This window comes from Zonotrichia albicollis, chromosome Z, assembly GCF_047830755.1.
Source record: "Zonotrichia albicollis isolate bZonAlb1 chromosome Z, bZonAlb1.hap1, whole genome shotgun sequence".
Taxonomy (NCBI): Eukaryota; Metazoa; Chordata; class Aves; order Passeriformes; family Passerellidae; genus Zonotrichia; species Zonotrichia albicollis.
In genome coordinates, this window is record NC_133860.1 from 3,645,369 (window position 1) to 3,672,163 (window position 26,795).

The 26,795-nt window shown below is 39.1% G+C and overlaps 1 protein-coding gene across 1 annotated transcript in view; it reads left to right on the forward strand.

The window, feature by feature from the left end:
- The window catches only part of RORB (RAR related orphan receptor B), a 136,503-nt gene that overhangs the window by 69,386 nt on the left and 40,322 nt on the right, over nucleotides 1-26,795 (forward strand). The window lies entirely within an intron of this gene.

Here is a 26,795-nt window from a genome sequence, read left to right on the forward strand (position 1 = left end):
GGTTGCCCATCTGTATGTCAAGGATGATAAACTGCATACAGATGTGAATATATGGCATTCATCCATTTATGGCTGCAAAGAACTTTGGATACTCACAAACCAGCATTATATCTTGAAGCAGTGAATTTTGCATTTGAGTCTCCTCAATGAATAAAAGATTCATCTAGTCTGATGTATCAGCCCCTCTGCTGGCAGTGGCTGACATACCTGAAGGCTGTGCTGCGATTCAGCAGGATCTCCGTGGGCTGGAAAATTGCCTGGAGAGAAACCTAATGAGCTCAGACAAGGGCAAGTGAGGATAAACAAGGGTAAGTGCTGCACGTGGGGAGCAATAACCCCAAGTAGCAGTACAGATCAGGGGCTGGCCTGCTCAAGAGCAGCTCTGCAGAGAAAAGCCTGGGAATTTTGGTGGATGACAAGTTGACTTGGATGACACGTTGACTGTGAGTCAGCAGTGTGGCTTGTGGCCAGGAGGGCCAATGCTATCTTGGGGTGCACTGGGCAGAGTGTGGCCAGCAGGTAAAGGGAGGTGATCCTCCCACTCAGCCCTAGTGAACCCACATCTGGACTACTCCACATCTGGAGTCCAGTTCTGGGCTCCTCACTAGGGAGACAAAGAGCCACTGGACAGGGTCCAGCAGAGGGCTACAGTGATGATGAGAGGTCTCGACTATCTCCTGTGAGGAGGGACTGCAGCAGCTGGGTCTGTTTTGGCTAGAGAATCATAGAATCATAGAATGTTAGGGGGCTGGAAAGGACCTTAGAGATAACTAGTCCCAGCGCCCTCTGCTATGGGCAGCAGCACCTCCCACTAGGAGTAGAATTTTAGAAACCGGAGAAGAAGAAACAGCAGTGAAAAACCTGTCACAAGGAGTGTCCAGCCTTGCACACCATTGGTGTCTGACTGGCTAATGCCAGCTTTCAGCTGTATTGCCTGAAGGAACTCTGTATTACCAGGGTGGTACTGCTCAAATGAAGTTTGGGCTTGATGTGTTACTCAGGAGCTCAAACAGATCTTAGATCCTTCTCAAGGTAAAGGCACAGCACACTAAAACTGCAAAAAAGCCCACTGGTGGACGGACATCAGCCACTAGTGATCAAAATAATCATCAGTGCTTTTGAGCGCTGTTAAGCAGAGTTATGAGAGGCATGTATTTTAAGAAAACAAAGACTTTAACCTGGGATTTTCTACATCTAAACAGTGTGGTTTAGAAAGATTAAGTTGCTCCTGAAACAAATTTTTTTTAATTGTTGTAGTGTAAATTATTTCATAGCTGTATCAAGATTTGTGCAGACAATTGGTTTAGTCAGCAGGCTAAATCTAGAGAAAATTTACCTTTGGTTCATTGTAGATAAAAAGAGAATAGCATAGATCTAGGTAATATATGAAGCTAGGTAAGCTTTTTACAGTCTTGAGAGTGTTGTGTTGGAAATTTTAATTTCTCGTAATAAATTCTTCATTGTAATTTTTTTTGTTTGTTCATAATTCCATTATATTGGAGCCTCTGTAATGAAAACTTTGCACTGAAATTCATGTATTCAATTTTTTTTAGTAACTTTAGTCCAAAATGAATGTTTAGTTTGAAATGTTACACTTTTGCTGGACTTGTAAGTTCCAAATCAAGTGAGAGGGGGTTAACTATGCTCTGTTTGCTTTTGTATTTCAACCAGTTGATTGTTAAATTTCAAACAGTTATGGCCATTCAGGTAAGGAGCTTGAACTTTCTATGTCACCAAAGATTAACCACAAGACAGTGGAGCCAGAAATAAAGGTTCTTTTTCTAGATAAACTGTTAACTGTTTATGAAATAAAAAAGAACCTGCTGGATTCTCAGGTGCTGCGATTTCAGGACCTACAATTAGAAGAACTAGAAAGAAAAGTACTCTTGCAATGAAAAAGGAAAGAGGGAATTTTTAATGTGGGGTTTGGGGGCTTTTCTACAGTTTCATAAAGCCTTTTTATCTGGTGTACAAAGTACTAAATCTAAATATTCCCAACATCCTACAACTAGTCCCCGCTCCTACCTTGGAACATTTTGCTATTTCTGGTGGTTTCCTGTTCATTTGTAGTTCACAAATCTGTTGTCTTTCTGAAGTCGTCCTCTGGGGTAAAATAAATAGAAATGCCAGCAACAGATTTAAGGAGTTACCTTTCTCACTGGGACCTGTACATATGTACCATGGATTTGAAGCCACAAATAAGGTTTTTCCATTAGTCCCACAGAAGGATTTCTCATGGTTCTTGCTACTTGCTGTTCTAAGCTTCCCAGTGATCCATGGCCAGCAAAGGAAAGATAGAGCTCACATAGAACTGTAGCACCTGATAAGCTTACCTGTAAATCAGGAATTTCATGGAAGCCTCTGTTAATGGAGTCCATGTTAAGGAAAAAGCTGAACCTATGGCTTCATGTGGAGATTAATGGCAGTGTAATCCAGGATTAAATGGAAAAGTGTGCTTGAATAAGATCTTTTCTCAGGAGAGATGTTTATTCTTGTGTACTAGCATCATCCCTAAAATAAAAACTAGTCCCTCCTCTACCAACCACCACCTTGCTACTCTCCAGGGACCCTCTTAACTTCATTCTTAATACTCATGTCAGAAAGAGCTCAGATTCTCATTAGCTTTCTCTAACTCCCTGTTTAATGACAACAGTAACAATTTGGACCGGTTTTCTAAGATCTCTGATTGAGCCGGTTCTTTGTTAACCTCAAAATGGCTAAACTTAGCAATGTCCTTTTCAAAAAAAAAAAAAAAACCAAAACAAACAGGGTTCCTTCCCTAAATGTTCAAAACTGAAGCAATGTCTGAACTCTGATTGCAACAACTTCTCTTTTTGCATATGGAGTGCAGGTGGGAGTGACTCGGGCACATGATTCCTTTGTACCACACTGACTGACTTACTAGAGGCACTCTGCACTCAAGGGCAGTCTGTCACACTGGAGTGTGACATGTACTTGCATCTTCTGAACTGAAATTTCCTTACAGAAAATACAAGTACATGACTGTTCCTGCACTTGGTATTTTTGGTCATGTGAAACCTCTCATGTACTGTAAAATTCACAGGTCCTGGAATTGAAGAAAGCTTTTTCCGCTCCAGAATTTACACACTTCAGTTCTGAGAGAGATAGGAATCCCATTTTAGACTTTGCTGAGGCATTTAAAGTAGTTTAGGAAAGAGATGTGCCTAGAAATCCCTTAGGCAACAAGAAATACTTAGCCTGCCACAGTCATTAACTGATCTGTTGGGTAAAAGGGAGTGTCAGCATCTCCATTTCCTTGCCCATTATGATCTGATCTGCATTCAAATCCATAAACACTTTGTCCTAAGAGGGAGTAATTGTTTGTGGTTCCAAAATGGGTTTCCTATAGTGAACAAACACCTAGTAAACAAGAACCCTGGAGTAGAAGAGATCACAGTTTGTTCATTTAATAAAAGGCTAGTACTGGTAATAATATGGCTTTGATTATGTACCAGAGAAAGTAGTCTAAACTGCCAATTCTGTAGACCTCAATACTCTCCTGTCTGTAACAGGTTTGTTTTCCTACAGTCCAAAAGAAATATTTCTTTATCAAAAGAAATATGCATGTCTTACATTATGTCCACACACTGCAGAAACTCTGGACACACACAAAGTTGAAATAATTAGAGTGATTACATGACAGTTTCAGGCACTCATGAGTCAGGATATTTTTCTTGAATATGTCAGTAACTACTACTTAAATCCCACATAAACATAACTCTTTCTAAAAGGGTTATTCATTTGATTGATTTGAATTGTTTTGAAGTTTCTATAAAGAAAAGCTATAACTCATGTCTTAGCTTTAGGCAAGAAATACTTTCAGGTACTTATGGTCAACAAAAACATAATTATCAAATGTAATATGATTGCTGCTTCAAAATCCCTAGTTAACTCTTCATTGAAGTCTGTGTAACAAGGTGTTCTGATTGGTGAAAATTGTCTTTCACAACACATGACATTTATGCCTTTTTTTGCACTTTATGTGATTTTCATCATCAGTTTTGATTCCAAATAAATTGTGTTTGAAGTCTGAACCAATTCTGTTATAGAGGGTTTTATTTCAAGCATCTTTAATACCTTTTGACTCTTAAAGCACCATGGGTGGATGCTAATAATTTTGGAGTTCTGACATCTTCCAGTAGCCTGTTGTTTTCCTTTTAACTGGCTGTGGCTGGGTAATTTTCATCTGAAAATATTTACCAAGGACTCCTTCTGTTCCAGTTCCACTCTGGATCTAGGGAAGAACGGGGAATTTGAAAGAAAGAGTACATGCCTGCAACTTCTACTGGAAAGCAGAGGGGAACAATGTTATTTAAAAAAAAACATTTAGAAATCCATGAATACTTTCAGGAAAGAAGTTAGCAAGTAGGTTTTGAGCATAAGATGGGTCGTCAAAATGTTGGGACACTAGCAGGAAGATATCTTAACCCAGTTTTTGGGAAAGGAGATTGAACACCAAGCCACAGTGCTAATTTCACTTCTTCTGAAGAGTAGAAAGAAAAAGAAGCAAATACTGTTTTCCAGATGCTTGTAGGTACCCTATCAGAAAAAAATATTAAAATTCACATCAACCTAAACTGGAGAAACATGTAATCCATCCCTTTTTGGAAAAGTTAAGTGGTCAAAGGTTATCATCTTTTGTAATAGCTATACATTGTAACTTAAATGCATGCACCCTGCTAGGAGTAAGAGCAGAGGCCTGTAACAAAAGATAATAATGCTCATAATAGCTGTTCTCAAGTAATTGTTTTATGAGCCAGTGTCTGTGATCCTGCAAGACTGTATTTAGCTGCATTACTTACACAAAGGACTCGGATGCCATGTCTTCACAGATAATCCGAGTTGTTCAAGTAAATGGACCGCTGTGGACCACAGTCATCTGCCTTTCCTACACAGAATGGAGATGAGTGTTTGCTGTTGGGTAATTTTTACACCTGGAATGATATAAGGTGAAAGTTTATAAGTGCAAATTAGTCAAAGTTAAATGAATAGTTGATATTTCCTAGAATTCTTACAGTATCACATGACCATCTTGCTTAGAAAAATTAGCTGTTATCTGTCAGTAAGCTACAGAATCACTTAGATTTTGAAATACCTCTGAGGCCATTGAGTCCGGTCTTTAAATGATCAGCACCTTGTCAACCAGACCACAGTACTAAGTGCCACATACAGTTATTTCTTGAACATTTCTAGGGATGGTAACTTCACCCACTTCAAGGAGAGTCTGTTCTAATGTTTAACAACACTTTGCATAAATAAATTTCTCCAGATGTCCAGCCTGAGTTCACCTTGTCCTCTCATCCCTTCAGTGGCTGCCTGGGGAAGAGGCTGGCTCTCACTTGAACACAATGTCCTCTCAGGCAGGTGTAGAGAGAAAGTTCTGGCCTCTCATCTTACTCCCTCTGTAGAAGCCTTCCCTGATGTTCAGTCTGTGCAGTGTCATCCAGCTGAGACAGTGTGCACATCATAAAGACAAGTGATGCCACAAAAACAGCAGATGTGGAAAATTTGGAAATGGTACCAGTCAGGAACTGTGACACAAACCATCTAAAATGCCTTTTTTTTGTTTTTTGTTCAGTGATCTAGTTGCATTTCAGCAGAATATTTAATGTATCAATGAAAATACACAGCTGCATAGTACATATTGTTGAGACTTCAATCAGATTTTTATGTCTCTTTGTGGGGGCGTTTTCTCAGAGATAATAGAAATTCTTTCTGCAGAAAAGATAATTTTGAAATTTGCCCAGTGAAGACTTGTTCTCTCATAGCTATTTACTGATACTTGGATTTGACGAGACAAAGAGGAAATTGTATAGTTGCTTATTAACTGTTAGCATCATCCACATGTGAGAAACCCTTAAGCAAAGAGCCTGCTGTTACATGTAATAGCCCTGACTACTTTTTGGGAAAAGAGCATGAGTCACTTGAAGAAAGGAGATTCATGTTTTCTCCTAGATGTGTTGTTTAAGGACTGAATTGTGTAAAACAGGAATGGCATTGTCTAATTAATTACATCTTACACTGTGATAACTCAATTTGCTTTTCATTCCTAGGTATTTAAAACACTGTTATTTTCCCATCAGACTTTACTGTCTGTCAATTAAAGAAGAGAGAGAAAGAGAGAGAAAGTGGAGAGAGAAATTTGTTACAGAATGTTTCATGTAGATATATTGAAAACATCTTGCCTGAATTGCTTTTCTTACCATTTTTTAATGTTTATGATTTTTACCAGACAAAACAATCTTCATGAGATTTTTAATAAGGTTTTTTCAGCATTTTTCTGCAGAGCAAAACATTTTTGTTTGAATGCCAGATTTGCTTAGTAATGCTTGCTAAGACAGTATGAGAAAAACCTCAAATACTGCAGAATGTTGTTTCTTTTGCCTTCTTGGCACCTCACAACTAAAGCTACAGTGAGTAAGATGTTAGCATGGTCTGCACTTATGGCTTATATCCCTGGCTTATTGTTTCCCCCATTACCTAGGTAGGTAGCTCTCAGTGGGACCAGAATTACAGTTTTGCTCAGATTTCCTGAGCCGCATGACCGAAGTAATTAGTGTCCAAGGGAACATGAGGTAGGATTGGTTAATAATTGAGTGTAGAGCCACCTGAATTGAAAATACTAATGCTATCCATAGTTATTCAATGTCATCTAAAGTAATAAGAGCTATTTTAGTGAGGACTGTCTCTTGTACAGTAATTTGAGTTAGGGTAATTTTCTTTCTCTGCGTACTTGTGGGAAACAGTTGCACTTTTGAAGTGCAGAAAATCGTAAGAATTACATTAGGCATGACACCTGTGTGAAGGGGTAGATGATACACGCTTTTCTTTCCCAATAAATAGCATTTGTGGGGAGAAGAAAAACATTTAGAAAGGTGATTATAGGCAGACCTGAGGATTAAGGCATTTTTAATAGCAATTCTGGTTTTGGCATCTGTAACAAAACTGTACTTCTATTTTTAAGAATGCAGCAAACAATATTGTAGTATGTAACAGTGAAAAATATGATTGTTCTGTTCTACCATTTATTTAACTTTTTAAAGCAAATTAAGTTCTCTGTCTCAGCACAGAGTGAGAAATCTTTCCATTACAAATATGTATGTCTTGTCTGGAGACATATCAGAATAAAAAATGCCAATAAAAATATTTTCATTTTACTTCTTTTTTACTGTATTCTTAGATTTCATCAGCTAGTTTACCTCATTAGATGGTTGTATCTTGTATTGTTTCCAAGAACAATCAATATAAACCAGTGAAAAAATGTTAAATTTCATAGTCTAGGAAACCATTAATTAGAATCCTTTTGCTGTACACTTCTATGTTTTATAATAGATTTTGTCCTTAAATTTGGTTTTGAAGGTTTTTTGGAATCTAAGGAGCAAATGATAAAAGTTTATATTTCACTTCTCTAAATTCATTGGCAGCTCCTGGAAGGGAAAACCAGAAAAGTATAACCAACATAATGAGGGAGTAGTGCGACAGTGACAAAAAAGTTACAGTAACAGCACTGTTCTCCTAGTGGTCTCTTCTCTTCTTACAGCTTGTTCTCATTTCTTTTAAAATGTCTGGATGAAAAGCTTCTGACAGGAATGTATTATTTCACTAGCATGGCAGGAAGCTGTATTTGTGATTCGTTTGATATTACTGCTTCCCTTTGTTCCATAGCTGGTGATAGGCTTTATCGTTTGATGAAAGGGAGGTTCTCACTGAGGCCTCTCACCATGAGAACCTCCTTGTGAAAGTGTTCTGATACATTGCTGCCGGTACACCAATACACGTTTGCCTAATTACCAAATTGTCCTGAAGCTCCGTGTGGCTCCAACATTTTGCTCTACTTGCTCTGCATCAGTGTTTGGGTCCTGCAAGCCAGAGTGCTTTGCCTCAGATGTGGCAGCATCCCAGAAGCTGCTAGGTATGGGCTTACAAACAGGTTAGTCTGCCCTGTAGCAATAACAAAACAAATAAACAAAACCCTACTCAGTATATTTTGCAAAGCTAGGATGACAAAGCTGTGTTCCATTTAGCCTTAATGAAGTTACAGCTATATTCACTAAAGTTTTGTCAGAAAAAAGAAAAAAATGTTAGATGCTTTAGGCAGATGTTGTGGTGTGTTGCAATATCCTGTTTTACCTTCTCCCTTCCCCCTCGCCCCTCGCTGAGTGTGCCCTGTCAATCAGGCTAACATACCAGCAAGGCGTCGTGTGATAGGTGTCCCTAGTCCCTTGAGACCCTGCCCCTTCACCTGGTTGGTGGCTCACCTGTCCCCTCCCCTTCCCCTGTCCTGAGCTTAAAATGTGAATGAGACCATGCGGCCTCTATTCTGTTAGCAGCAGTGGCCCAGTGCAGACATCTCTGTACCATGGAATAAACATCTGGCAACCTTCTAGCAGAATCCACTCCTCCCTTTCTCTCCACTATCGCCAGAAGCTCTCTCTCCTGAGGAGAACGGAATCCTGTCTTGTGCCCCGCTGCACTCTGCCGCCAGCCAAGGTATCTCTGGGGTAAAACACCACAGTGCTGCCTTTGGCCCAGCAGCGAGGGTCAGAATTGGCCTAGGCACCATCTAACTGGTTATATTGGGATACATATTCCAATAGGCAGAGGGCCAGAAACATCACTGTAAACAAATGCCTACCTTTGGTGTATCTAATGATTGCTATAAAAACAGCTTGTTCACTCTTTCCCCTGTATTCTGATGTCACTAGTACAGTTTTATTAGTTAGCTGCTGTTGAGAAGGAAATTAGGCAAATTTTCAAAATTAAATACATCCCTAGGTATGTTGCCCAAGGCACTCAAGATACTCTTTTCTTCTCCAGCCTTTGCGTGTTAGCAGTTCACAAACCCAGACCCAGTGGCAGATGACAGGACTGCCTGTAGCCTGCAGAAACATTTAAGCACATAGAGGTTTACTAATCCCACTTAAAGTGTCTCAAGAGACAGATATCACAGTACCGAATTCTTAGGTGTCTCTGATCTTTGGGTTTTGTTTTTTTTTGGTCTGACCCTTATGTATCTCAGTGTGGATGAAAATGTTTTGCATGTCACCAGTCTGAATAAAGCTGTCATACTGATTGGAGTTTCTCTCCATTTCATGCCTCCGTGGAGGACTTTGAAGGACAATGCCACAAGTTTTGTCGTACACTTGAAGATTCTCTGGAACATAATAACTGAAATAGCAGCACAGTACATTGAGTGGCTCATGCTCACTCTATCATCTGTCTTCTGCCTGCAATGATGATCTTTAGTTAATAACTTTTTTTCACTATTTTAAAATTTGTTAAATTCTGCATCTATTATTCACATGCTGTGCTTGGAAACCGGCATGAGGTAGTATCTAGAAGAGTGACTTAAAAGCACTCACTCTTTCTGTCAAAAGCACAATATGTGTCCTCAGGAGTGCAGAGAAGTGTTGGTGCAGGTATTACAGCAAAGCTCTGGGCTTGTTGTTTTAGAAGGGTTTGATGTTCTTTTGTGTATTATTAATGAGCGTGAGATTCATTATTAGAAACCCAGCAGTTATGCTTTCTTTCTGACTGGCCTTATAATATGGCAGGCAGTATTCTTATTCATGAAAACTACCTGAGTTTTACGTAAGACACAAGGTCTCTGTTCTCCTTCCAGCTGGATGGAGCATAAATTCTTTAGGTTCAGGATGCCCACTGAAACATTTCTGATATTTGTCATTTCCCTGCTTGGTTTCCAGTGTTTGGGCTTGGCAAACTGAAGGGACATGATATGAGTACAGTTCAGAAGCAGCATTGCTGCCAATCAAATACCATTTGCTAATGCATATAATGAAGCGGTCCCAGAGAGAATTTACTGTTTCCTTCCAGTAAAGTGGAAATACAGAGGTTTCACACTGAATTATGCATGATTGTCGTCATTGACAGATAAATTGTCCCACTTTATTACGTTTCCAACAAGACATTATGGTTACAGGGAGTCTAGAATTTAAATTAAAACACATTATAGGAAGCAGAGTGTGGTTACAGCCGTTTATAGGAATAAACCCAAGAGGTTTCATTTCATACTTTGATTGAGGTATAAATGAGTAAGGCTTACATTTAGATACTAAAAAACTCTTGAAAAAGCATTCATTTAATATAGTTTATTTAATTACCTAACTTATATAAATCCTTCTAGTTTGGTTTTTATTTTCAATGTGTAGTCAGTACTGTTCTTGACAGATGACTTCAGTAACTGCTTCTCTTGTGAGACGCAAGTTTGTGTAGAGCACAGCTTTCCCAACAGTTCAGACCAAGTGCTCAGGAGATAATGGTTCTGTTGCTGCAGGAAGTTGAAATTTATTGTCGGCAGACAAAGAAAAGAGCTATATCAAAATAATTTCCCTTAACATTCAAAATTTGGGGCATGTAGCTATTTATCCTGTGCAGGCAAATGAATGTACTTCGACGTGTCCCAACTATGGCATTCATATTCAGACTATCAAGTGTGTAATATAGATCAGTGCTTTCAACTTGGAAGGAGCTATCAGCATATTCCTTCTCAGAAAGTGACTCACAATTTAAAAATTTACTGACTTTTTGAATTGTAGTAAAAATATCAATAAATTTGGCAACCAGTGAATATTGGAGCAAATCATATTGGCCACTAGAAGAACTAAACTGACCCACAGAAATAACCAATAGCTTCCCAGAAAATGGCCCATTACAAATTGTAATCTGGACTGTAGGAGTCTAAAATACCTGATTTGCTCCAGAATGTATGTAGCTGTGAACTTCTCTTTACACATGTCAGGGACATGAGTCATCCCTTTTAGGGAAAAGACTTTTTTATCAGGAGCGGTCAGTCTCTTCTTGGGAGGTGAAACAGTAAGTAACCGGTGAGACAAAGAGTCAGGCAAAGCAAGTCCCACAGATCTTGCAAGTTTAAATGGGGAACTACGATATTAGACCACTCTACTATTAGCTCACCATTTCCAGTGCGGCTCAAAGATATGATTCTGTACATGTTCATAATTTCTTTTCCAGGTTTTCCATGGGTCATATTCTGGTCCCTGGTTCTTAACATTCATTCAGTGTTTTTCAAAGACCTAAAGAGTTCATACCAGCAGAGGAAGCCTTTCACCTCAGTGTTATAAGGTTGTCCAAAGATACTTATTTTCTGTACATAGAGGTATGGCCTCTCTTATAATTTTTGAAGTCTTTTAACTTAAAATGTACTGCACAGTGGACTAACAGACCTTTAGAGCATGCTCTCTCTTATTCATGGCTCCCCTTCATGCAGTCTGCTGCAATCACTTTTTACCAGAAAAAATAAAATAGAATAAAAAAAGAGCTGACAGAAAATCCTGCTACCATTTTCTTGTGCTAATCCTTTTTCTGTGATTGGGGGAGTCACATATATATTATGCCATCCATATTCTATCATACATAGCAGCTCTGATTAAAACAGTAGCATTCTCTTTAAGCTTCTATTGATTTTTCTTTAAACTAGAAAGTAGCATCACCATTTTTGTATTTTTAGCTTGCAAGTGTAATAGAACTTGATTCACATTGTTGAAATGTCCCTAGGGCTGCAGAAACTTAGATTTACAGATCACAAGGATTTCAGGATACAGTAAGACTTTTCTTTCTGTTCTGTGTCTGCAAAGGAGGAAGGCCAACATCCGAAAGGGCACTTGCCAGGTTGATCAGAGCTTGCATGGCTGAAAAATATACAAAGAAAAAAGAAAGAGCGAGGTTCATCTGATCACATTCCCCAAGGACAGTACCTACTTCCTAAAATAAATGAACAGAAGCACCGTCTTCATAATAGTGCGGGCCACAGTCTAGAAGCTGCTGCTCAATTTTCTACGGTCCTGGCAGTTAGGACCTGGGGATGTATCATAGGCAGCCTTCAGAAGGAGAATCATACAATTACCTACAGCCTTTTTATAACACCCTACTTTATTTTTCAACTGTTGTGTGACATCAGAATAAATGAAAAGAGGAGCTGACCTACAGTCAATATAATTAATATTGTTTGGCACAGCTTCAATGACTTTGGCTACCCTGCATCAGTCCATACCAAATGAGGTTCTGAACCAGTAGTCTTGCCTCTCTTGCCTCTGCACAGATAAACACACTTTTTTTTTTTTTCCATTTCTCTCACTCCCAGACTACTGTCCAGACAGCTGGATAATTTTTGATACAACTCCCAAGAGCAATGGCAGAAGAAGAGTTCTATATATGGGTGTGGCATGGTTTAGGAATGGTACTCCCCAGTTTAGTGCTCTCACTGAGACTCTGCATTTGCCACTCACTCTCGCCCCTCTCCCATTCCAGGAGAGGGGAATTGCAGGCACAAAAAGTAAAGATAACAGATTGAGATAACAACCATTTACTGGAAACAGCAATGAGGTAAGAAAATTAGCAGTAACAGCAACAATAATAACAACAAAATGTAGAAGGCAAACAATTCGCACGTGGTTGCTCAGAATGCATGTTACCCAGCCACTCTCAGCCTCAGAACCAGAGCTACAGGACCACTCCATCTACCCCATTTACCTGACTGGAAGGAACACATTCTCCCCAGAAGAGACTTCCTTACTCTTCTACCCTGGCAATGACTTAAGGTGGTGTAGAATAACTTCTGGATCCTAGCCGTAGCCCCTCCTGGCTACTGCAAATCATGAGCTCTGTCCTGGCTATAACTAAGACATTATCCAGCCCATATCCTGTACCATCAATATCTTGATCCTACACCTTCCAACTATAAACATATATAGAGAGATATAGACACAAGCACAATTTCCACAGTCAATATCTGTCTTTCCAAGATATCTGTTGAGCTCACCGAGCCCATGGCTGTGGGTTCTCTGTCCTAGATGCCTTCCAGGGCAGGAGGGCTGCTGTGCTGTCAGGTGGTAGCAAGCTGCATCACGAGCTCATGACCAGTGTATCTGGAGCAGTCCGTACTCACTATCCATGCTAGTTACAGCATTCAGCTACTAATATTATACAACAAAATATTACAGACTCCTCTCACCTAAAAATCAAATTCCCTTCAGGTACACATCATATTTCCCCATCCAACTGCATTAGATACCAAATACACCCGGGTCATTGAGCAAAAACAGTCCCACAGACAGGTTTGTCTTAGCTTAAACCTGCACTAATCCAAACTGTCTCTTCCCTAACACATTCATCAGATGTACCTCACAGGGTGCATCCCATCTGTGATCTGTGAAGGTTTTGATTGGGCAGGGCAGCTCAGCCCAATTGGTGGAGCCTCTGGTGGTAGCTAACGAGGTGTCCTTGGCTAAGTGAAAGTCACAGTGTGTGAAGGTTCCCCCACCCATTGCTTTCAATGTGGTTTTTAGCTGTCCGTTGTGTTTTTCAGCTTTCCCAGAGGCTGGTGTATGATAAGGAGTACAATATGCCCATTAAATTCTGTGCTCTTTTCCTTATATCTTACCTAAACCTCCTCTGGCTTAGCTTCATGCTGTTTCCTGAGTGCTGTCCCTGGCCACAAGAGAGGAGAAATCTGTGCATGCCCCTCTGCTTCCTCCCAGCCTGAGCAAGCCAAGGCACCTCAGCAACTCCTCACCCAGCTTCCCCTCAAGGCCCTTCACCATCCTGGTGCCCTTCTTTGGACCCCTCCAACAGCTTAATGCCCAAAACTGCACACAATACTTAGAGGGAGGCTGCCTCAGCTCAGAGCAGGGGGAGATGAGAGCAATTTAGTGGAAAGATCAATGAGAGCAATGTTAATAACTAAGTGTGTATGATGGGCAAAGGATTCACGTGTGAGTGCTTGGGAACGTGAGCGTTTCCCAATTGCACCCTCCAGCTTAAAACCAGCATTACCTGACTGCTCCTTCTGCCACTCACTCAGCCAGAAGGAGCCCCTTCCTCCCAGACAAGACTCCTTTTCCTCCTCCCCCAGCAACATGAGGTAGTAGAGAATAACCTCCATGTCCTAACTGTGGTCCTCTTGTCCATTGAAAAAAAATAACATCCTGACCAGAACCAAGACAGGGTGCATCTAGTGTCTGCTTCTTAAAAGAGTAAGGTTGCTAGGTGGAAGTGAATTCCACTGTGCCTTCATCCTGCTCTCTACATTTGTTGTCTCTAAAGTGATGCACAGATTTTCTTTGCTTTAGCTAAATAATTTTTACCTCAGCTATCAACCAAACCAGATTTTACCTGAAAGAAGCTGAAGGACTCCCTGAGCTATAGAATTGCACAGGGTGGCTTCAGCATGTTGGCGTTCAAAAACACATAATCATGGAGGGATTATATGCGGTGCTTTTTATTAAGAGCTCTGGGTGCCAGGGGTATATTCAACCCAAATTTGACTCTGACCATACATCCAAAATGATCATGTTTTTATACATTATTTTATACATTACATCGTTATATAACTTTCATGTTAATTATTAAACTTATATTGTTCTATTGTATATATAGATTTAGCCCCCCTCTGAATTTCCAACATAGTTTCTCATTATTCTTCTTATGGTTATATAATAATTATATTTATTTACTAAACAATCGTCACATCTAACAATTATATAATTTATCATACTGCTTACGCAGGTGCAGTTGATGTGGGAAAACACAAAGCTTAACATTTTAGATTCTATCTTTAACTTTTTCCAGGGCTCCACTATCAGGCAGACCATGTTGTTGAGTATTAGTAGTTTTTACCAAGAAAAAAATAATACCCAGTCAGTTTTTGAATTTTAATATATTTGCCTTTCAGCAAAATGCTATTAGTTTTGTGGGAGTTTTTTACTGTACTCTGATAATCCGTTTCTGTGTAAAAGTTTCAATAGTTTATTTTCTTTCTAAATTACTGGGATAAATTGTTTACATTCCTCATTTCCGTAGTTCATTCTGTGATTGTGGATGTTATAAGATGCTATTAACTGCTCAGCAAATTAGACTGATGAGAGAATAATTCATTTAGGAATAAGGCTATATTACAAAGTGTTCAGTGGTGTCAAATTCCTTCCTTTCTTAATGTGCTAGTTTAAAACACAGCAGGAAAATTATACCCACTGAAGCTACTCCATTTCCTCCACCCTCTTCTAGAAACTCCACCTCATTTCTCTATAGACCCTTACCTCAAAAATCTTTATCATACAAAAAAAGAAATCTCTTTCCTTTTGAAGACGATCAGGAAATATTTTGTCATGAATGTACAAATATGACTTTTCTATGCTCATTGCAGGAATGCTGAACAAGATGACCTTTGAAAATCCCTTCCAACCCAAACTATTCTATGATTCTATGATCTCTTTGTGTTCAAACAGTTAAAAAGAACGCTAGGTGCATGGGGATGCCTTTTATTGAGATTGTCTGTTGCTTCAGGCTATTAGGCCAGCTCATTGGGCAGCTTCATGGTCAAAAGGGAGCTTTTAATGTATGGATTTCAGAGCTTGCTGCAGCCTGTGCTGTAGATGAGTGGAGTATTCATTTTGTATTTGTTTGGCTCTTGAAATCATTTTTCAACATAGGTTTTTTTCCAGCTGCGAGTCGGTGGGGTACACTACTAGAAATACAAACTGAAAATTACCTTGTATCATCATATTTCTGTAAGAGTTAAAATACTTCCATTTTCTTCTTGAAATCAGGTCTCATTTCAAAAAGTAAATATTGCATAGATTTCCACATCCAAGTTCTGCCTGCTCTTTGTTAGGATCCAGCTGGTAAGAGATGCCTCTGACTGAATTAAGGTGCAAACAAGACCAAAATCAATAGTACAGATTTTATTTAATTGTTAATGTGAGGTGGAGACAGCAATAGGAATAGGAGGAAGAGGGAGAAGACAAAGAGTGAGAGATTCAGCAAGAGATACCACTGCATGGATTCCTCTGGCATCCTGCTTGTTCTTCATCACACTGGTTAGCTCAGTCCTGGGGATCCCAAGGTGTTCTTCTGGAGGTACCCCTCATTTCCAGGTCCAGGTTCCCACTATCCATGAGGCATAGATGCTGTTCCCACAACTTGGAATGGCACGTCTGTAAGCAGCTGTTTGCTTTCTCACCGTTTGCCATGGTGGGAATTTTTGCCTGGATAGGTTACCCAGATCTGCCTCACCAGGCCTGGCATCTTCCTGTTGTTTCCACCTGCACTCTTCCTACTGTGTCTGCATTGTGGAATTTGCCCCATGTGCTAATTCCAAACCTTCACCTCCATTTAGGTCTGGTATTAATGCCTCCCTATTTGCCGTCTGTGCTTTCCTTGAGTTCCTGTTGTGGTGGCTCATTTTGCAAGAACTTCCTGTTTTCCCAGAGTTAGAGGCAGTTCAGTGTGCTCCTGAAGTCTTGAAGATCCCACCCTGATCCCTGCAGAGGCAGCACATATCCAGCAGGACATGCAGTGAGACTTATTGGGCTGCCAGTCAATGGCAGTTCTGGAATTGAAACCTGGTGTGTCTGGAGCCGTTGCTCAGTACCAGTTTGATACCAAATCATGCACCAGCAGGACACACAGTATTTGGCAGCAATCTATTATTTCTTTCTGACTCATGCAGAACTAATTTTCAGTTACACAAATTACAGAGGGAAGAGAGGGGGAAAAATCCGACTTAAATATTGTTCATTTCTTTTGGCCATTTCTTTGATCCATGTTTTTTATCTGAGAGGAAAGCGGTGTGTCTAATGGGAAACTCTAATATTTTATGAAATATTAGAGACCTAAAGATCTTCTTAGGCAATCAGTACTTCAGCAGAATGAAACACTATTGCAACAGAAGGAAAATTATACACCAATTATTTACCCAGTCCGGAAAAGTTATGCTCCATAACATCAAAGAGCTTCAATTAAAGAAATAATAGAGAGTGAACTGTTTTTTGCCAAGCCAGAAAATGTTTATTTATCAAAATGCCACAGGCCAAGAGTTGGAGACTGTATTTAAGATTATAAACCCAGAGCAACACATGTATGTGACTATATGTGGCTGATTCTAGGAACAGACATGAAAAAAATAGCTGTGTAATCCTTATGCAAATTTAAATGAGTTGTTGCAAGTAATTAACTCATCCTTACTATCCTTCAAATAATGTTTTCTCTACTATTGGGAAAATATTTCTTCAGCCTGAGTATTTTCAGCTCATGTATTTGTTTGTTTTCTGTACTTTTCCCAATCTCCAATAATACTGCCTATTTGCACAAACTTCAGAACTGTCCCCTAATATTTCCTCTTGCATATGTTTCTTTATTTGAATATCTTTCAGCTGTTTTATTTAAACTAAGCAAGCATTCAAAGCAAAGACGGCTGAGATGGCAACTTTGATTTTTTTTTCCCAGTGGTATGTATGATTAGCAGTCTTCTGTATGTATCAGGCCAGCTGAATCTTGAAAATTAAGTTATCTCTTTTTTATCTTTGGCATGAATTCCAAGGAAATTGATATGCACAGTTATCAATACAGAACTGTTAGAATCTTCTTACTTATTCCAACAACTTCTTTATGCAAAAGGTTAGGGCACAAGAAAATGGATTAAAAAGGAAAGGTTACCTGGAAGTGGGGTAACAGTGCCACAGAGAAGCCTAGGAATATGTAATGGGGATGGGAAGAGGAATTCTTTCAAAGCACAGGAAGTCCACAAAGACTCAAAAGGGAAAAATGAATTAGAAGGAGGCAGTTTGTCTTGTAGAAATGCTCTTTTCTCACATACTGTTTTGCTGTGTTTGATTCTTGACAGAAAGCCTGTGTAAATCTTGCTTTGTGTCCGGCTGCACTGCACTGGGGGCAGAGCAGCCGCTGTGCCTTTGCACGTGCAGCCCATGAAACAGGGTGCAGTGATAAACATTATAGAAGGCATGGGCGAAAATTGTGGCAGTGCCAGGCTCTGAGCAGCTCTGTTAGAGATTCACACTGAGAGCTTATCCCTGAGTTCCCCTTTTCTGTACAGCCTAACGGCACCTGGGATTCAAGAGTGGCAACTCAGACAGGTCTGTCACATGGCATCTAAAAACACACACTTACTTTTTAACTCTGGCTGAAAGTGGGCAAGATGTAGGCTCATGACATCTCACAACATGGAGATTTTATCTATAATAATTTGGCATCTTACATCTGCCACTCTAATCCTCCATACCTTTATACATATATGAAACAAAAACTGATGACAAAGGAAAGCTGAGATTTATTCTGAATTTCAAGGGGAAAAATTTTAAAAATTATTGGAATGAAATAGAAAATGCATACATGAATAGAGTATCAAAAAGAAATATTTTTTCATTACTTAGTGCCTCCAGAAGCCTTCTTCCCTTCTTTAATGACATGGAACAGTCTCTGCCTTATTACTTCTTCCATTTAATCTTGTTAATGCAGTCTGTTAAGACTCCACTTTTGCAACAGCACAGGTGTAACTCTAAGTAAGTAGGCTAGTAGGGAGACTACTGTTCTGCTCCTGGAAGGCTTATTTATTTACAACAAAATGTGTGATATTCAAACCAATATAAAACTTAATTCAACTGGTGAGTTGAAATATTTTTATTCTTCACTTCATTAACATTATGGGGCATTGCAGTGAAAAATAAAGAGGGAGATATTAAACATATTTTACAAGTCTACCCTTGAGACAACTGTACTTGGAATTTTACTAAGATTAATTCTTCCTCCTGTCTTTAAAAGATGGCAGATTAAATTGGTAAGTAGACAGCTGGTAAGTACAACATTTTTTCAAACAGCAACAGATGCAAATCCAATAATATCTCCAGCTGATTTAAATGCTTTTCAAAAGATGGAGCAAAGATTTAAATAGCAATGTGCAAAAGTGAAAATCCATAGTGATAATCAAAAATATAAGGAAATATGAAGAAGTTCAGGAAGTTTTAAGAAGGCATCATCAGGATGGTTTCAGAGTATTTCAGGTTGAAATCACTATTATTTGGTTTTTATTGCTTCTGTCTCTCATAATTTTGCCTTGTAGGAGTTATACTGTGTCTAAAGTAAGGTATTGCAAGAAAAGTGGTGCAGGAAAGTGGATTGGAAATGTTTCCTTTGACTGTGATGGCAGCCACACAAAGTCCCAGATAATTCAAGTTAGACCCTCATTTTGCTGCAGCGCTCTAATCTAACGGTGCAGCAGTCCTCATTTCCCTTGAAGATTTTGCATGGTGTAGACGGGTGTAGGTTTGAGTGTTACTGGAAGTGTGGGAATTTGTGGGCACTCAAATGAGTCTGGGCAGGTAAGGGGGGAGGAGGTGAGGGCTGCAAAGATTGTCGGTGTGCTGCAGCTGCGGTCCGGAGGCAAAGCGCTGGAGCAGGGGGTGCTGCTACAGACAGAGCTGAAAATAACCACTACACCCTCCTTCCCCTATGAGGTGAATTAGGTTTTAAGTTCATTTCCATCCCACTCCAGTAAGCAGCAACACCTGGCTGGGTGTGAGGAAGGATAAGATTGTGTGTGATCCCACAGCCTGGAAAACAGGTCTGCAGAGCAAGTTCCTGCAGCATCTTTCTCTGTGCTGCTCAGCTTTGTAACTGCATAGCAGAGACCTGTGCATGTCTGACACAAAAAAACAGGCCCTGACTACTGCATGACCATTTCAGCCAGCTTCAACTTGCAAAATGGACTGAAAGTGTTTATCATGGTATCTGAACTCTTCCTTTACACAGTTCATTAGTCCATTTATTCAGAAGGGAAAAGAATGCAGATGTGGATTGTTGTATTCAGGAAACAACAGGTCAGCAATACCTGGCACGCTGTAAGTAGCTTTCTGAGTAAGGAGAAGTAGAGAGTGAAGATAATATGTCCTGCTAAATGCCTGATATATTATAAAATATTTTAATTGTCAAATGATTAACTTTTATTGTGAAATTATGACAAACATTTTGGCATAGTAAATATTATGAAAAATATGACATTTTATTATGAAATTATGATAAACATTTTGGCAGAGTAAATACTAAGTATAATTCTTATAGGAAAGAACTTTGCTGTGCATTTTCTGTGTAGGCACCTATTTTTTGGCCAAGTGCCAAACTTCCACTGTTTTAGAATATTGCATAGACAACCGTGTCACCACTATTCAGTCATCCTGACCAGCTTATATAAACATTAGCTAAAGCTCCTAGAGATTATTTGCAGAACATTGGATCTGATGAAGTCAAATATAGGATAGCTTGGGTAGTATAATATTTGGGATTAGCATAATAATCTCTTTAGGGAAGGTGTGCAGTATCAGCAGAACCATTGCTTGAGTCTGAGGGGAAACAGAAACTATACAATAATAATTCAGCATATATTATATACTTAAATTTTTCTCTGTGAATAGGGCAAGTTTCTGAGCTCTTTAGGGGGCCCAGGATAAGGCCTTGATCATTTAGTTAAATAACTTTGATTTAACTCACATGTGGAGCCCAAATCATCAGTTTGGCAACAGTTTGTGTTGTGTAATGACTTGTGTTGCTGTAGTACCATCCTTTGAAGTTACACGCATAATTTCCGTGAATTTGAATTACTGGGGAAAAGGGTTGATGGATTAATACAGAGATGTTCACATTGAGAGGCAATGAAAATGCTTCTATACAGATTTACAGAGCGCTGGGTGAGCCATCAGAGTTTACTGATCCTTTGGCACTTTCTGACCTCTGTGCGCACAGACTTTCAGGGATCGTGTTTTGAGCCACAGCTTCTGACAAGGCACCTGACTTCTGTCTTTTGGGATCTGGACAAGGGGCTGTACTTGGTTTTAGCCATCACTGCCCAGCAGAGGATGCAGGCAGTTCTGCTTCTCTTCTGCTGCCATCCTTGCCTGTGAACCATTCAAAAAAATCTGGGAAAGCCCTGAACACTTGTGTTTGTTATGCACTTCAGCCACTCTGTTTTGTCCAGATTAAAGAAACAAACGAGCTTCTAGGCAGCAATTTGTGTGCCTTTGTCAGATTCCTAATCTCATACTGTTTCACTGAGGGCTGGGCTGACATTCGTGGCAACAAAGTGTACAGTATTTTTCTGGAGTCCAGGAAATTGCATCACCAATCTTTAAATTACGCGGTGAAAATCCAGGGGCTTTGTTAATTTACAAATTTACAAATTTTTTACAAAAATACAAATTCTTTTAATTAAATGAAATAATTAGGTCTGCAGAAAATGAAAATTCTTGTGATCCAAAATATATCATTATCTCCAACATTGTATCACTGCTCTTAAAATTGTTGCCTTTTTTTGCTCACAACTGGCTTTGCTTCACAGAGAAACATCCAGCCTTGCAGAGGCTTGAAGTCTTTGCTCCTATCTGAGTTATGGTAAAAAGCTAAAGGTCCAAAAGTGATTCTTCTAAAAAGAATATATCTCTTGCTCTAATGAAAGATATTACATCTATCTGAAAATCTCATCTCATCTGTAACCCTGGATCATCAAAAATGTAACATTCATAAATTGTTAAATTATAGTGCTAGATCCTCTGTACTTATTACACTTAGGAAAGGAAAGAAACAGTATTTGAACAAAACATTTTTTCTTACTTCAGTGCTTATTAGCACTTAAGGCTGTTATACTGTGCTCATTTTTTCTCCTTATAATTTCACCTTCTCTGGTGAATATAAAGGCAAGTATATAATTCTTTCCAGACTTGCCCCAAAATTACTGTGTAGCAATAAGATACAAAAAGATGAGATAATATGAGCAGTTTTAAATTACCTCTAGCTGTGGAGCAGCCGTAATCATTTGAACTCATATTCAGCTATTTCATACCATTTGACAATGTTCAGTAGACATTACTATTGCCATGGAACTCAGGAAGACATCTTCCAAAGTATGTATTTACAGTGCAGATATAAGCATATTTCTTCATATACAAAAAGGCTAATATGCAGCACATAATTTTAAAACTTTTTATCACTCTACAATCATCATCACACATATTTCTAAGGTTTTATCTTTTGTTTTAATAGATTTTAAATGCACACAATAAGGATGCAGAGAGTAACTACATAAAGACTTGCCATTAAAAAAAGTTTAGGTTTTAAAATCCTCTTTTTCAGGAGTCTTTGGAGTAGGCATGCAAAAGGCAGAATTGATCTGTAAGGGGAGCTGGTATACAATTCATCGTGGTTTGATTTGGGTTGGATTGGGTTGGGTTTTGTTTTGGAGTTCTTTTTGTTCATTTTTTCCCCACTGGAAAGTCATGAAAGAGGAAGGGCAAAAGAAAACATATTACCAAATAACCTTCCAAGTGATATTTGTTATAAACTAAAAGAACTTCAGCTAGGAGTGTGAGACAGTGAAAGAAATCAGGCATGGCTATTGCATGTACTTATTGGAAAAAACATTAATTTTTTCACTTATGTACCCGATTTCTATTTTGAGCAGTGATCTATCAGATTTCTCTATATCCAAATTCTAGGGCTATTGCTTACTTTGATCTCAAGGCACGTTTTTATAATTACGTACGGATGACATCTATTATCTGTGCCCAGTGCAACACAGAGATGTACAAGCACTGCTGCTTCTTGAAGTTTGTGCATCTGTGCTCATGAGATGTACTGGCTTACTTGAGAACCATCAGCTTTGCAGAGAGTCTCTGTTGCTACAACAAATCTGGGGGCCAGACCCACAGTCAGAGTTTAATGTGTCTCTGTGCAAAAGTGCCGAGATTTTATGAAAACATTACTTTTCTGGGTTAACTGCACCATATCAGTTTCCTCTAATGGCTCATTTGGGTTATGATTGACAGCTAATGTATCTACACATTAATTAACATTATCTGGAATTAATTAACTTGCCGAGATAATACTAACTATATAGGTCTCACTGCATGAGGTATGACAGAGGCTCTAAACATCCTCAGCTGTATATTTTCAGATTATTAAATGCAAGGCACCTAACATCTTTCTGAGAAGCTAGAGAACATCTATTCCAGTAGCAAAGGGTATGCCAAGATCTCATTGCCAGCCTAACTTAGCATGGAAACTTCCACTGACAGTTACATGCAAGGAAAAAAGGCGTTTCCTATTCACAGAGGTCAGGATAAAAAAGGCAGAGTTGGCAAGTAGATAAAAATGGTGAATGTACTTAATTTGAAATCAGTTAGGAATCGAAACATGGAAGTGAACTAGGCCAATCTACCAGCAATTTTCAAGGAACTCCAAAAAAAGGGTGATGGGAATTCTTGAAAGGTGAAGCAGTTGGGGTTTTTTCACTATCAGTTTTCTGATTAGTCTTGATGCTTCCAAGTGCAACCTTTCTTGGATCTACAAATTAGAGAAAGGACTTGCTTTTCAAAGTTTTTGCCTGGCATGCTTTATTAGCATCTTTTGATCAAGAACTAAATACTGAAACGTCAATTCTTTATTTCCCCTTAAACCAAAGCTACAGGTCTGTGAGATGATAGACTGTCTTTCTCAAGTGAAGTTCTTCAGGTATTAAACTGAAATTATATAAAATATGAACTTTGTTTTTCTTTGTTAGGCATCATATGCATGTGAGTGACAATCCCCACAAATACACCTTTGATACATTAACTACCTTGTTGGCTCTTACCTTCCTTTCAAGAGGAATTCAGAAAACTGTGACTCTTACCTTCCTTTCAAGAGGAATTCAGAAAACTGTCTCCCATACAGATTCACCCATATAACTTTTGAAACCCGATCATTTTCCTGCCTTTAGGATTTTTTGTCTATGTGTAATATTCTGTTGGTGAAAAAAAGAAAACCCAGCAGTGTGCTTTTGATTTTTCTTGTGGCACATTTGAGCTAATGTTTTGTTTAAGATGCTTCTAATTACTGATTTTTTTTATGTGTAACTGTTCATTTTAAATATGTGAGACAATTTTAGATTTACTTCCTTGATGGAATTCCACCCTACTTTCTGTTTTCATGAGAGACTGAATTAGATTCCAGGTTGTTATCCCATCATCTGTGGATGAGAATTACTAGTCCTATAGAATTAATTAATTTCCATTGTGGCATTACATTTTCTAGACTGTCCCATAAAACTGGAGGCAGTTTCCTGTCCTAAAGAACTTTCAACTTCAGTATAGAATAAGAGATTAAAACTGCAGAGACATGACTCTGTGGTACTGAGGAAGGATGCTACAACTGGTGGTAGGGGGCAATCACTGTGCAGCATATATACAAACATTATAAATGTTTCCTTAGATGTTAGGGTGATAGTGGTTTTGCAGGCTTTTGTGGAGTGGTACATCTCAATGTGCTTACTGAAAAATTGGAGAAGTGGGCTCAGATTGAGACTTGCTTGAAAAGAGGTGGGAGCCATTTTTCTTGCTCATAGTATCAGAGGAAAATGGGTGAGAAGGCAAGTGGAAAGGCTTTCGAAGTGGAGCTAAGTAGTTTTGCTCTAATTCCTTCTTCAAGTTTATCATATTGGGATTTGTCAGTTCTGTTCCTGTGCTGGTGAAAGCTACCATTGTGGCAACTCCACAATTGTTTGTTCATTCAACTTTTGCCCTCAGTATTTAGGAAGTGGCACTTGGTCAATGCATTTTATATTTTTAAGGAGTTCAGAAGAAAGCTGCTTATTTTGTAATAGCTGTAAGGAAAGTCAGATATGCAGCTCCCTGAACTGTTTGTTGGCTTAATAGGTGAAGGGAGTAAGAAAAATAACGTAAGATCATAGGTGGACAAATAAAATCAGAATGTGAAGAAAGTGTAGTGCCCTGTGCCAACTACTAATGCCAAGGCAGGGTGTTCAATCCCCATACAGGCCACTCACTTAAGAGTTGAACTTGAGGATTCTTGTGTGTCCCTTTCAACTCAGAATATTCTGCAGTCTGCTCTATGTTCATTATAGTATCTCAAGACTCTTCTGGGAATACAGTGGTTTCTTTTTTATCTGGCTTGTACAATCAAGATTTCTGTTAGGAATCCGGAAACTGTTCTGCGCTTTTATTAAAGAAATGTCGGGGACAGTAGCAAAATACACTTTTCCAAACTTATTCAAATGCCTTTCGTGTCCTTAGGAAGTCTTTTCTGTGAGTTCTCTTAACAAGAAATGGTTGCAATTTCCTAGACAAAACTGAATTTACTAATTTATAGAATGGTTATTTTCAAATAAAGGTTTGAATTAACTGAAGAGTCACAAGTCTAAAATATTTTTTACATATTAATTGAAACCCAAAGCCTTAGCATTTAGGGACTTGATCCACAAATACCATGAATGTAGAGCTTGTAATTGAGACTCATGCATGGAATTGTTGTTTGCTTACAGTAAAAAGTACTGTGCTAAATGCAGTCAGTGTCTCAGGATAAATTCTTCTCTCTCTGTTCCTATCAGAGTTACAAATGGTATATGCAAGTCACATTAAAAGTACCTTGATGTTTTTGTGGTGGTTTTTTTCCTCTGTCTTGTCTTTTCCTGAAGATTTCTTTATATTTTCATTGTAGTTCCTGCCTCTGACATTGACATATGTCAGTGTAACATAAAGCAGCACATGGCCCCAGAGCTGAGACTTTCTCCATCTACATGACTCTCAGGCAGAGACCTGTGAGCAGTTACTCAAAGTAGCCTCACAAAGAGCAGTGCCCGGAGGCACATATTTAAGGGTTTTTTATCCTAGTGGGCATAAGTCGTAGGAATTTTTGAGCAGGACCAACCTGGAAAAATTTCCAAAGAACTGCAAATGCTTCTCTGTTAAGGAGTTCCCACTGTTCCCTCTAGCATGGATTAGGAGCAGTTTTAAAACTGGTTTACTTGCCTGAACCTAAAATTATGCTAGATCAGAAAGAGTGTGTCAGGAAAATGAGCTCACGGTGGTGAGCTAAAGTCTCTTCAGCCGTCCATAAGTTCCTCTTGCCTGGGTCCCTTGGAATATGCTGTCCCAAGGGGATAGTTAATTGACTTTCCAAAGTAGAGGGCCTGCTAGTGTTCCCCCTGTGCAGTTTACGCCTGAAGCCTCCACACTAAATAGGAGGATAAAGGAGTAGGGTATGCAATGCACCTTTCGGTGGGAAGTGTGGTGGAGGTGGCTCGCTGGGACACAGTGCTGAATTTTGGTTGTTTAACTACAAGGTGGTGGGAGGAAGGAAGTAGCAGGAAGGAAACTTCTGGCTTCTGCTAAAAGACATAAATGATAATCATAAGTAGAAACAGGGCATAATCCAGACTATATGATTATATTTTCACTGTGCAAGCATATTTATTGCTTAGCTTACAATTGCATTCATTTTTATGCATCGTTTGTTTCCAGTTTTTTTTAGTCTTTTCAACAGCCCACAAGTTTGAAATGGGATGCTCTTTTTAGGATTAGCATCTGGACAATAATCTTGTTTCTCTGTCTCAATCCATTTTAGAGTTAAACGTGTCTTGTTAAATGTACTAACAGCTACCTATCCTTGTGCTTGGGCTAGCTCTACTAAAAAAGCTTTTCTACTCAAGGATTTGATGGATGACTTGAGTTGCAGAGAACTGCTGCTGTTCCTGCCCTGGGCATGGAGAAACAGCATCTGCCAGGAGAAAATAAGTAGGAGGAGAATAGCAGGGAGGCAAGCATCCTACACAGAAGAAAATGAAAGGGAGAGAAAATAAGTTTAACATTTCTTAGTTCGTCTGACTTAAATAAAGGCACAGTTTTTCCTTACATGTCTAATGTGCTCTTACAGCATCATCAAAGGAAAGACACAGGATTCAAAGTAATTGAGAGAATCAAACAGTTGTGTTAACAAAAAAAATATTTAAAAGACAATGAAATGTGTTTTCCTTCTCAGAATCAGATGACCGCTATGTTTATAAGAGGATCTGAGGCACATCCATATGTAAACATTTTTCAGGCTGTACCTGACTCTCCCAGCACATAGCCACTGGCTACCTAAACTCCATCTGGAGGCCTTGCCTGCCAATGACCTAGGAT